Here is a 12791-nt window from a genome sequence, read left to right as displayed (position 1 = left end):
CTCTCTCTCTCTCTCTCTCTCTCTCTCTCTCTCTCGCCCCATCTTGCTCGACGACCCCCTCCGCGGTTCCCGCTTTCCTTTTATTTTCCCGTGAACCGCCTTTGTCATCTTTCATTTTCCTTTCTTTGCTGTCTTTTCCCCCACCAACAGCTGCTTTTCCTTCCATCTTCATCGAGAAGGCCATCCTCCACCAAGTTTTTCCCCCAGCTGAATCAACCTTCCTCAACAATCATCTCTAGCGTTGAATTCCCCTGCAGCTCAACTTCCTTGCTGCTGCTGCCACGAGTCCAACGCCAGCAATGCCGCTTGAAGAAGCCACGCCTTCACCGAGTCAAAATTTCCTAGCTAGCTTCCGTTGTCGACTCCTCCTCCACACGGCCTTCAACGCCGCACGTCAGCCCTACTCACGAAGCCAGCAAAGAAACCCTGCCGCTCCACCCACCGAAGCCCACGTTCTGGTCAACTGTGCTTTCCCCTCCATCGGTTTGTTGACCGTAAACCCCACTCATCCATTTCAATTTCACCGAAGCCACTTTGCCGAGCCAACGGCGCAACAACAACATCCGCGTCGCCCTCCATTTTCCTTCGTACAGCTCGTCCACCGGAGCTTCTCCATATGATGCCCGCATCCTCAAGCTCCACGAGATTCCAGCGAAGTCTGAAGTCAAGCCCACAGGAATTTCGGCCCACTTTCACCCCATGAGATTCAAGCCCACAAGTCAACCATTCTCAGCAGCCCAATTTGAAGTCCAGCCACAGCCCAAGTTTCAGCCTAGTCCAGCGAAGACCAATAAGAGCATAAGCCCGCAATTTTGAGGCCCAAGCCCGCGAAGTCAGCCCGCTTCCGGCCTGGTCTAATTTAAAAGAAAATCTCTGATTGGACTGAGATTTGTTGCGCCTGCTTTAGGCCCGGCTCGAGTATCCGCCGACGTCGCCAAAAATTCGGATTTCAGCCACATTCGGGCCGTCGTCGCAGTGAACCGGTTTCTGAAATTAGCCGGTGAATTTATGCACTAAACCCTTCTTAGTAGGCTAATGACATCTAAGGAGTGTTTAGTTTAATTTAATTAGGAATTAGGTTGTTAGTTAGATTAAATTAATGATTTAATTAGTTAATTGTGCATGTTAGGTGGTTAAATTAAATTAATCAAGGCCTAGATAGGATGTACTATTTATCTAGAAGGGTTCAGAAATTTTTCGAGTCTGTATTGGTTTTTTTATTTAGTGGTTCTGGCCTAGGTTAGTATTTTAGAATTTAAATTGATTTATTTAATTAATTTCAGTAATTATTTAATTATTAAATATTTTTCGTAAACTAGGCCGAGATAGCCGGTGACCGGAATTTCGTGCTGATTACAAGGGTGTGGTTAATTTCTGCAATTAAGTGATCGTGTGTTGGTTAAGAGAACCCGTCCTGGGCTATTAAGTCAGACATTGCTCTTTTTGGGATATCCATTCTTTGGATCGCGGGTCACAGTAGATTTTGGACCTACGCCCCTTCGGGGAAGCCGTCTATTAAGATATGGACGTAGCCGTGCTCAATGGTGGTGAGACGACGCCTCACTACACCAGAATGACACCAAAGTAAAGAGTAGGTGACTTGGGTCGCAGTAAATTCTAGACATACGCTCCTTCGGAGAAGCCGTCTATGAAGATATGGACGTCGCCGTGCTCAATGGTGGTGAGACGACGCCTAGCTACGCTAGAAGGACACTGAACTAAAGAGTAGGTGACTTGGGTCGCAGTAGATTCGGACCTACGCCCTTCGGGGAAGTCGTCTATTATGATATAGACGTGGTTGTGCTCAATGGCGATGAAACAGTACCTGGTCGTGCCAGTAGACGCGAAACTCGAGATTATGTGGTACCCTTAAGGGGAAAATATTAACAATTGAAATGCTTGGGTAATTGAGTTGATGAGATGTTTCAATGCTTATATGTATTTGAGATATGAATTGTGCTGATGTGTAGGACGAAACTGAGATCAGGTAAGTCTCCATCTCTTGATTGTGTGATTGTGTGATTAGGATGCTTCTGGGCGTATTTCTCTCCTAATCGTGCTTTAGCATGCAAACTCGCTGAGATTTATATCTCACCCTGCTGTGGGCTTAAATTTTCAGGATCGTCAAGTGGAGGACCTGGAGCTAAGAGGAAGTGATCTGAAGTGTAGGTTAGTTAGGACCGCTTCTTTTTGAAAAGCCAATCTTTGTAGTCTTTTGGTCATAGACTTTGTACATGACTCAGTATGTTTATAAATGCATGTTTACTTGTGAATTTGTTGTCCTGCTTTTCTATCTTGAGATGATTACTATCAGGGGATTTCTTATCGCTTTCGCATGTGCAATAAAATTGAAAGGGTCGGCGACTCATCCTGAGAAGTCGCAAATTATTATCAACCAGATAGGGATGGGCACGCGCTAGGAGTTCGAGGCGTGACAACAAAAGGGACCACCACGCACTTCATTCGACTAATGATCATCCATCAATCAATTCAACCGTCAATTAACAAATTCAATTAGAAAAGCAAATCGGAAAAAGTTAGAAGCAAGACTATCGTAGAAAAAGGAGTAAATTCATTTTTGCACGATTAATTACCTGCGGATATAAAATTAGATTATTATTGCTGCACATAAGTTTATTAAAGGACTTTGTTACGATAACAATCTTTGGGTTACTATTAAAATAATAATATATTATTAGCCACAAATTCTTAAAGGAGTGAATTTTACAATAATTTATATTATTTGTTATTTATTTTTTATTACCCAAAACAGAATATCATTCTCACATTAAATTGATGACAGTCACATAAGCACTTCTCTTTATTTAAAACGAATCCTCACCTTAAAAGTGGTCGGCGAAGATCACCGAGGCTGCCCATGATCGAGCCTGAAACAGACATTAACGTTTCATAGAGATGTAATTATAAAGAGAAAGTTGGTTATTGCTCAAAGAATTAATATCGAGAAAATCTCAAAACCGATACACCTATGGCAAATTTATCCAAAACTATTACACATTTGATAAATTTACCTCAAACCGGTACATTTATCATAAATTTACCCTCTATTAATTTCTTTTAAATTTTACTATCAAATTGCTAAGTTAGATGATACGTGACAGTTGATTGGTATACTTATGACATTTTGATTTTCAGGTCCTAATTTCGATAAGATAAGTTGGGCTTTTCATCGACACAATTATAGTGTTTTTCTCGTAGTTGGCCACTTATGAGATAACTAGAACATCTAGGAAGGCCATTAAGAGATTTTAAGGCAAATAGACTTGAGAATTCGATCAAGAATCGACTTCTCGACCGTGCTTATCTTTAGAGGCCATTACGGCACAATATAAAACCGATTTGAGATCAGAGATAGGTCGGTTCGACTGAGATGTGTGGCCGATCGTGGGTGATTCCACTAAATTGGAAAATTCTCGTCGACCGGCACTAATTTGATTTTACTATCGTTTTGGTACCCTGTGTCCGTATTTGGATGCTCGAGATTTTCATGACAATTGAGAGTCGCCATTGTGTCGAATGGGTTCATTGTGGCTCGAAGAAAATCGACCACGGGTCATTTGCATTAAAAAGTTCTGAAAACTACCTAGTAGTCTAGATCACGCTAAAAACGTGTCGGAGTGAAAATAACCGCGAGTTTGAATTCAATTTCAGAAATTGAAAGTCTTGTCGTGTCATGAGTCATTCTAAGAACGTCGACTCACCTTTCGAGGAATTTCTGGCGAGTTCGAGATTTTTACGGAAAATCATTGCGGACGATTTCGAGAATGAGCGGAAACTCGGATTGGCCAATTTTAAGAGACTTTTGACATCTGGTGTAAGAGAATCGGTGAATGGAAGTTGTTTGGGCTTTTTCTGAATTCAAATTGGATCTCAACCGGATGTGTTTGTTCAGAAAAGCGCATGCCGAGAAAAATGAAATAAAAGTCGGTTTTGAAGGCAATTCATGAGATTTAAAGACCGTTTTATTCTAACTTTCAGCGGGACTTCAATTTGGACAATTGGATATAGAATTTAGCCTAGCTTGACCAATTGTCATAGTTATTTTGAAGTTAAGCTGAAATTAGGATTTATAGAACTCTAATTGAAGCTTTCTTTTTAATTTCAAAATTCTCTCCTTGGTCCCACCTTTCGCGCACGTTTCCTCTCTATTATTTTCTCCGGCTTTTGCATGTCACCCACAGCCGACAATTCCTCAAATTTAGGCTTCCTTTGCTTTGAAATGTTGACCGATGGGCCCACTTTCCCTCCTTATCCATATATGCGAACTCCTCTTTCTCTTTTCCTCATGAGTTTTGCACGTGTGTCTTGCCTCGGTGACGTCCCCTACGAAGTTGGTCTCCCTTTTGCCTTCTTTCATTGACTCTTCTTTTTTATTTGTTCTTATCTCTCTCTCCCTTTCTCTCTAACTGCCCGTTTCCTTTCCCTATCGTGGCCGACACACCTCTGTTCCTCCTTATCCCTTCGCACACGACTCTCACTCTCTCTTCCCTTTCTCTGTTGGTCGCATGTGGCCAACTGCCCCAACCGAATCTGCTTCTCATTTACTTTCAGTTCTCTCTGCGTTTTCTCGACCCCATTTTCCCTCGAAGCTGCCCGTGTCTCTCCTTCTCTCTTTCCTGTTTGTTTCGCGCCAAAGCACAGAACAACCCCTGCAACTCTTGGCCACATGTCCACTACCTAGCCATCTTCAGTGAAACTAGTGAAATCGGAGTTGCTTCTTCAGTGAATTCGTTGACCCAGCAACGAAGTCGCGCATCCGCAGAACCTCCTTTGAAGGCCACCCCTCCACTTTGTCAGCCCACGAGCAGCCCGCATCTTCGTCCAACAGCACGATCAGCCCATCTCCTCTTTCGATCCAGCAATCGTGACCATCAGCAGCTCCTCTCTGTTGGACGCAGATTGCGCAACCCCAAGATCTCCATAACTAGAACAACAACATGTATAATTGAGTAGAAAGATTAACGCACCTGTTTTGGGATCCATCGAACATAAAACGGAAGCAGAAAAAAGGATTACCCACATATATCAAGGGGATCCACGCATCAAGTCCTTCTCCTCTATTGCCCTCCATATCATTGGCTCAATGAGGCGGCCCCCCTCACGTTTAGCGTTAGGTAAACGCCCCTTAGATGAGGATACATGTGAGAATTAGGGTTAGAGGAGAGACTTGAGCACTATTTATAGAGTTTCCAGCCAGTCCCTCTCATTACGGGCCAGGCTCAACTCGGCCCACACTATCCAGCCCATATTAGATTAATTAAGAAACCTTCTATCTCACCTTAGACCAAACCCCGTAAAACGGTAAATTACAATATCAATTAATATAGTCCACAATTAGTAAAACTCTTACATTCTCCCACTTGGACTATATTAATTGAAATCGTACTGTATGTGCGCACATTGGTCCAGAGATAATTCTTAATAGTCAATCCTATCCCATAAAGTCTTAAACACCGAATCATGGCGGTAACTACATGTATACACACAGAGCCTTCCATGGTCACGAATGTTCTCAACTTTATTGATATGGATTCAATATGGTAGTGTGTCAAATGGATAACATCTCTCATAGAGAGATCCCATTTGTCAGTCACCGTTCTCTTACCTTAGGTGTCACAAAAACCTGTGCCACTAGAGAATGCTTTATGGTTCCAATGAACCCACAAATGTCTTGTCCTTATGGTTAACCTTTCTTTATGTATCACCAGACATATGCACAAGGCTAATAACCGGATGCCCGGATGCCCCTAGCCTTCACTCAAGGTTTACATAATTCTTGAGACTTTATGAATATGTATTCAACATAATAACAATATATTCAAAAATATTTTATTGAATGCAAAAGTTGATGCATATCAAACCGCTACAAAGTGTAACGAATACAGATGAAATCTTTATTAGAGTAAAGTCAAAATAGCTCCCACTAAACAACAGTATCCGAAGATACTCCTAGGCCTATGCTAATGACATGTCACTCAAATACACATGGGCATAGGCCTTTAGTTAGTGGATCTGCAACCACATCGTCTGTGAAAATATATTATATTATAAGTCACCTTTCTGTACCGTTTCTTTATGGTAAAAAATATTTGACCACCATATATTTAGATCCCTTGAGACTTCTGTAGTAAATAAATAATACGAAAAATTTATTATCTCAATACAACCGTATGGGTCTATCCATCAAGTTAAAACGATCAACTTCGTCATGAGGTTCTGGAGCCTAATAGCCCAAGTAACAACCTAAAAGAATATTACCAACACTGCTTACACAATAGAAGATGACATAGAACTTTATTTATTTTATTGCACTTCCTGCTAACATAAATATGTATCTTGTTATTGATCTCTTGTCATCATAACATACAACAAAATTTACATCTAAATACCCTACTAACTGCAAGAATTAAACATGTCTGTAAATTAGCATATAATTTCTTGTCTTCTTTAAGTACCTTAAAACCTTCTTGACAGCAACCCAGTCATCATGTCCTGGATTTAACCGATATCTGCCTAGAAGTCCCGTCACAAAGACAACATTTAGTCTAGTGCAAATTCGAGCATACATTATACTTTTAAGTGCACTAACACAAGGTGCACCATTTAATTAGATTTCCTCAATATCTAAATAAGGACAATGTGATAGATTTAGTCCATCACCCTTAACAATAGGAGCAATTCCTAGCTTACAATAATATATATTGAATATTTCCAATATACAATCAGCAAATGTCATCCGAGAAAATCTAATATAATATCGCAAAAACAATCCTTACAGACCTCAGTACAAATGATATAAGATGTCTCAAGGTCACAACTTGTACGCAAAATATTATGTACATAAAGTATGAGAAAAATAAATTTTCTCCCACTAATCTTGCAGTATATTGAATTACTTTGTTCCCAATTGAACAAAATAACAACACGCAAGTTTACTTGAATCTGCTGCAAAATCATCCAGTTGCACAATATAGATTTTGTATCTATTTGGCATAACTTTATATCAAAATAAATTATTAATGCCACGTTCACTTTGAAAGAATATTTAAAGAATTAATTATTTATTCACTATAAACAATCCATCCCTCTTTTAGAGTGAAAAAATTATTTTTTTATGACATTTAATCACATACTTAATTGAGAATAAGAAACGACATTGATATAAGTTGCTAAAACAACCATATAGTGGATATTGTAATCATGCTCTCACAAATAGACTATATAGTATGATGATATAACTAATCGTCTTTCCCTAACAAATCTCCTTAATAAAGTTACAACCACTTCATCTGCACTTGAGAGGTTTAGGAAATTTCATTATAAACTATATCAAGAATAGTACCTTGAACCTCAACAAGTTTAGTCTATGGTATAGGAGATTCCATAATTATCTGTATAGGTAAAGACAAAAACATAGTAACCTCCATTATACTATTATCTTTAATAGTATGAGAACAGTTATCATCTACAATTACGTCAATCTTTAGAAACTTTAGAGTATGTGATTCCATAATTCTTGTACCTTCTTTAGGGTCATAAAATCAATACCCCTTTAACAATCTAGATAAGATACAAAATAATTCCGAGTGGATCTGAATTCGAACACACTTAATATTGGATTAGATAACCTCACTTTTGCATAACACCTCTAAATTTCATATGATTCAAGTAATTTATGTCCAGTCTATAACTCAAAAAAAGTTTATGAAACAACTTTGATAAGAGACACCTTTTGTATATGAAAAAGTTGCTTTCATAATAACAACCCACAAAATACCAGATAAATTAGTCTTACTAATCATACTCATCACCATGTTCAATATGGTGCATTTACGCCTTTCAACCAAATCTTTTTGTCAGAATTTTCAGGTATAGTAATTAAATTACCATCCCAGACCAAGTATTTGACAAATGACCCTTTAAGCTATTTCGCATTATCATACTTGCCAAAATACTCATGACCACTGTTAAACCTGACAACCTTTTAAGACTAATTGTAATTGTTTTATTCTTTGTCTCGGTCATTTTCCTTAAATAGAAAACTTACGGAAACAACCTTTTAATCATATACGAGATGTATATGTCATTATGACTTAAACACAATCTTTGCAGATATATCCTAATTTCAATATTATACAAGACATAATTTCAAGCAACTAAGGCTTCCATCATCTTATAGCAGTGCAGTCCGTAGGCAAACATCTTTTCAAGTGTTCCAGAATGGAACGCTTCATAAACAGTAAGCAAATTCAATTGCTCTTTTCTCAAGCAACAAATCATATGTCCACAACTTAATATTTGAAGCAGTAAAAACCTCAATAATAATGAAGTTATTAATTACAGGAAAGGTGACTGAAAACCAAGCAATGTATATAATTAGCATCATGTGAGCACTGTGTAACTTGACATACAAGTACAAATTCAGAGAGTTACACGCATAATCATATAATCACCTTTGGGCAGAATACATGACATGCAGTTGTACACTCCCCACATGATAGCGGTTATGAGAATATATTCTAATTCTTCATGAATTCATCACCTTTGGGCATATGAATCACTAGAATCAGTCACTCCTCTACCAAACAATCATGTATCCCTCCATAAACTAATACACAATCACCTCCTTTGGGAGTATGACTACGTATTAGACCAGGAGACATCCCAATCATCATACGAGACCGAAATTTCTCAAACCCAATCAAGCGTGCCACTTTGGCGGTCACTACTCAATTGAATCATTGAAATTCTCTCATACCAGGGATATAAACTTTACTCATCACATATACCATATACATGTGCTTTTAACTTTAGTGATAGGGGCAGCATATCACCAAAATCACATATCATGCTAATTACATTACTTTATTCATTAATAAAATTAATCATATATATATAAATATATATATATATATATATATATATATATATATATATATATATATACAGCGAACTTGAAAGACAGATTTCAATGAGATCATTGATCACAGTAACACAAGAAACTTCTCATAACAGAGAATAAAACATCTCTTATGCACCCCAATTACATATTACCATAACAACATAAAAAGAATGCTGATATATAATATCTCTCACAAATTAACATCAATAGTAATACAGGGTACACCAAATCGACAAGCTTGACAGCTGATCCATTATCACTCATGAGTTCATAAGGCAAAAATGACTCCAAGGCCAACAACTGATTTATTAATCAATTTTAGGTAACAAATATCATTACATCAACCGGTGGCCTATAAATTGAGTCAAACTACATAACTAAATATCTAAACTATAACAGTAGATACTATTGCTCTGCATAATATTGTCATACTCTTTAACCATAAAAATATTCAACTTAATAGACATTAACAAGTGACCAGATGAGTTCATGTGCAATATGCAGTAACTTAATCGACATGCATTACCCACATACAATAGATATGTTAATCAGTACAATCAGTTTGGTCAAAAGTTCTTAAGACATCAATCATTCAAAGATTATCAGCATGTCAAGGAGTTTGCTTGAGCAACAAAAGTTTCATCACCTTTACTGTTTCTCATCAGCTTAATACATAGCTCAATTACTATTCCATAATGATTGTATCTCATTAAGCCAGCTTCAGTTCACCATAAAGTTTGATTTTTATTGATGAATCACACCTTTATAATGATTATGTGATAATATACCTATAACCAACAGTTGTATTTCCAAAATCACTGAAAAATACAAGGAAAAATACGCAAAAATTCATTTAAAATACACGTATTTAGGGTTTATATGCAATTTCACATCAATAAAACCATCAAACATATAAAATAAATATACCACAAGATAGGAAATCACCATACGAGTCCAACGCCACCAACCACGCGCCAAAAGAAGCCCCCACGTGCACGCATGCGCCGCCTGAGTGCGCGGCGCGTGGGGCTCACGCGCAGCGCGCGTTCGACGCCCAAGCGACGCGTGGCCACGCGTGAGGGCACGTGCGGCATCCCCCGGCGACGCGCCGCCAACCCTCTTGCTCGTCTTGTCTCCCCCAATCCAAATTTGTGATTTAATTTAATTTTCATTGAATAAAAAGTCTCGAAAAACACAAATTAGGGCAAGATCAGTACCAATTAGGGCTAATCCATACAAATTAGGGTAGATCCGTACAAATTATGGTAAATCGTTACAAATTAGGGCAAAACCAATTGCGTTCGAGTTCTAGGATTATGATTGCTCTGATACCACATGTTGGACGCAAATTGCGCAACCCCAAGATCTCCATAACCAGAACAAGAACATATATAATTGAGTAGAAAGATTAACGCACCTGTTTTGGGATCCATTGAACATAAAACGGAAGCAGAAAAAAGGATTACCCACATATATCAAGGGGATCCACGCATCAAGTCATTCTCCTCTATTGCCCTCCATATCATTGGCTCAATGAGGCGGCCCCCCTCACGTTTAGCGTTAGGTAAATGCCCCTTAGGTGAGGATACATGTGAGAATTAGGGTTAGATGAGAGACTTGAGCATTATTTATAGAGTTTCCAGCCAGTCCCTCTCATTACGGGCTAGACTCAACTTGGCCCACACTAGCCAGCCCATATTAGACTAATTAATAAAAATTCTATCTCACCTTAGACCAAACCTCGTAAAATGGTAAACGTTAAATGGTAAATTACAATATCAATTAATATAGTCCACAATTAGTAAAACTCTTCCACTCTCTGCCACGCGTCTTCAACGCCACAGCAGCAACGTCCGAAGTTGCCATCCTAGTCAACACTGCGATTTCTCTGCTGGTCTGTAGACCACCGATTTCCCTTTTCGTGGCCGCACATTCGAAGCAGCTCTTACGCCATCTTCAGTCCATGTCTCCAGCGAAACCATCTCTACCGAGGCAAGTTTCGAAGCCCATCTTCAATCAGCAGCCCACAATTTGGCCATAAGCCCAGCCCGTGAGCAAGAAGCCCACGCAGCAGTCCAACCAAATCAACCCATCGTGAGCCCATCCCCACCGAGTCCAGCTCAGTCCACAAACTAATGGATTTCAAGCCCACAAGCCCAAGTGAATTCAGTCCATCAAAAGCCCAGCGAATTTTTGAGGCCCAAGCCTAGTGTCTGCAGCAAGCTCAGCCTAACTCATTAACAAATCTCGATTTGGGCTGAGATTTGTTGGGCCCGTTTTAGGCCCGGCCCAAGTCTGCTGATGGCGCCGAAACTTCAGCTTTCGACCGCTGTCGTGCCGTCGTAGCAGTGAATCGGTTTTCGCAATTAACCGGTGAGTTTATACTCTAAACTCTGCTTAGTAGGCTAATGACGTTTAAGGGGTGTTTAGATTTATTTTATTAGGAATTATGTGGTTAGTTAGATTAAATTAGAAATGTAATTATTTAATTGAGCATGTTAGGTGGTCAGCATGGTTTAGCTAAGGCCTAAATAAATTGTACTATTTATCTAGAAGGGTTTGGGAATTTCTCCGAGTCTGTATTGATTATTAATTTAATGATTCTGGCCTAGGTTAGTATTTTTAGAATTTAAATTGATTTATTTAATTAATTTAAGTAATTATTTATTTATTAATTATTTTTTCGAATTTAGGCCAGGGATAACCGGTGACGGGAATTTCGTGCTGATTGCAATGATGTGATTAAATTCTGCAATTGAGTGTTAAATTATGCAAATTGAGTGCTGATTGGATTTTTGGTATTTAATTCCAAAATTGTGAATTTCCAATATTTATGTGGCACCCCTCGACGGCCCCGATCCGTTAGGGTCGCCACGGTTGCCTACCTTTCACTTTTCTTATTAACATGTCACTGACACGATACCATTTCAATTGCAGCGGGTCCATACAACATAGGGGTTTACACTTTTTTTTATAGGTCCCTTGCGCAATTCATATACGGAAGCACATCCAACAAGCTCCCTTCCCTATATTTAGAAAACGATGCACACCTATTAAACATCTTATATAAGTTAAAGCCGAACACGTTTATTTACATAAAGCAGATGGACATCTTTAGTCGGTACATCGAAATGCCAATGTTTCTATACTCGGCTATACTTCAAAAGATGACCGACATCTTCTCCAACAATCGAATACTTAAAGTCCATCAATCAGTGTCGGCGTCCAAAAGTTCCCTCATTTGCTATCCTTCTCCTCGCGGTCATATCCAACCGCTCAATCCATCTACTAATCTGAAATATTGGTGCCCAAAAGGGGTGAGTACAACCACTCAGTAGATAAAGGAATCCAATAACCACTCAATGCATCATACAAGTCATACATGCATTTCAGGCAATACTTACCTTAGAGCCATGCGCATACTATCATGCATCATTATCATAATCATTATGCATATCATCATGCCATATCATCATATATCATCATTATCATCATCATGCATATCATCATCATCATCATCATCATCATCATCATCATCATCATCATCATGCATATCATCATATATCATCATCATCATGCATATCATCATGCCATATCATATATCATCATCATATCACATCATACATCATCATCATCATGCAGATCATCATGCCATGGGTGATCATCACCATATCACATCATACATCGTCATGCATGGTTCAATTTCCACTTTTAACTTCCAATTTGATCACCACATCACCCTTCCTCGGATCATCAATTTCATCTCATATTTTACACTCGCATCCCATGCGAGAAAACCTCCGGCATTCAGCCATTCCAGGCCACCGGGCATCCGGCCCCCCACATTCCGGGCATCTCGCATCCCAAC

The sequence above is a fragment of the Eucalyptus grandis genome, chromosome 1, assembly GCF_016545825.1.
Source record: "Eucalyptus grandis isolate ANBG69807.140 chromosome 1, ASM1654582v1, whole genome shotgun sequence".
NCBI lineage: Eukaryota > Viridiplantae > Streptophyta > Magnoliopsida > Myrtales > Myrtaceae > Eucalyptus > Eucalyptus grandis.
The sequence above is the reverse complement of the archived record's forward strand: the minus strand, read 5'-3'. Positions refer to the sequence as shown.